We start from the raw sequence: 1,366 nt of genomic DNA, 5'->3' as shown, positions 1-1,366 counted from the left end.
GCCTGTGGTCCCAGCTACTTGGGAGGCTGAGGCAGGCGACTCGCTTGAGCCCAGGAGTTGGAGGTTGCTGTGAGCTGAAATGCCATGGCACTCTACCCAGGGGGACAGCTTTAGGCTCCTGTCTCAAAAAAAAATAAAAATAGAAATAGAAAAAGCACAACAAATAAACTTTAAAAAAAAATAGAAAAACTTGGGGCAGCACCTGTGGCTCAGTGGGTAGGGCACTGGCCCCATATACCAAGGGTGGTGGGTTCGAACCCAGCCCTGGCCAAACTGCAACAAAAAATAGCCAGGCATTGTGGTGGGCACCTGTAGTTCCAGCTACTAGGGAGGCTGAAGCAAGAGAATCACCTAAGCCCAGGAGTTGGAGGTTGTTGTGAGCTGTGACGTCACGGCAGTCTACCGAGGGCCACATAGTGAGACTCTGTCTCTAAAAAATAAAATAAAAATAGAAAAACTAGCTGGGCATTGTGGTGAGCACCTGTAGTAGTACCAGCTACTCAGGACTGAAGTAGGAGGATCACTGGAGCCCAAGAGTTTGAGGTTGCTGTGAGCTATGATGACACCATAGCACTGTAGCCTGAGGAAAGAGTGTGAGACTGTGTCTCAAACAAACAAAAAGAAGATAGCCAGGGTTGGCCATGCACAACTATAGTCCCAGCTACTCAGGAGGCTGAGGCAGGAGGATCACTTGAGCCCAGGAGTTGGAGGTTGCTGTGAGTTAGGCACAACACTCTAGCCCAGGAAACAGAGTGAAACTCTATCTCCAAAAAAAAAAAAAGGAATACAAACTGTGAGTACAGCACAATGACTTTTTAATATACTTACTCTTACCCATGTGACAGCCACCACTCAGAGCAAGATAAAAGTCTGCTCCAGTTATTCTTGCTATGTACCAAGCCACCCCAAAATTTAGACAGTGAAAATGATGACATTTGTTTTGCTCATGAAACTGGGATCCAGGCAGGGCTCAGTCCTGGGAGCTCATCTGCTCTGCCTCGAGTTGCGATCGTCTGGTCTCCCTTCACACATCTAGCTGTTGATGCTGCTATCAGCTGAGGACTCTGCTGGGGCTGGGATACCTCCATGTCCCTCTTCCTCGTGACTATGAGGCTGTGTCCTAAAGGGAATATCCTGAGGAAGAGGAGCACTTCTGCTGTGGCCTCTTCATTTGAGCCCAACCTGTACTCAAAGAGAAAGGAAGTACAGTCCTCCTTTTTTGAGACAGAGACAGTCTCACTCTGTCACCCCAGGAGAGTGCTGTTGTGTCATAGCTCACAGCAACCTCAAACTCCCACCCTGAAGCGATCCTCCTGCCTCAGCCTCCCAAGTAATTGGGTCTACAGGCACCCGCCACAACACCCGG

Source organism: Otolemur garnettii, unplaced genomic scaffold (genome assembly GCF_000181295.1).
Source record: "Otolemur garnettii isolate 467f Iridium unplaced genomic scaffold, OtoGar3 scaffold00249, whole genome shotgun sequence".
Taxonomy (NCBI): Eukaryota; Metazoa; Chordata; class Mammalia; order Primates; family Galagidae; genus Otolemur; species Otolemur garnettii.
Note: the sequence above shows the minus strand (reverse complement) of the source record.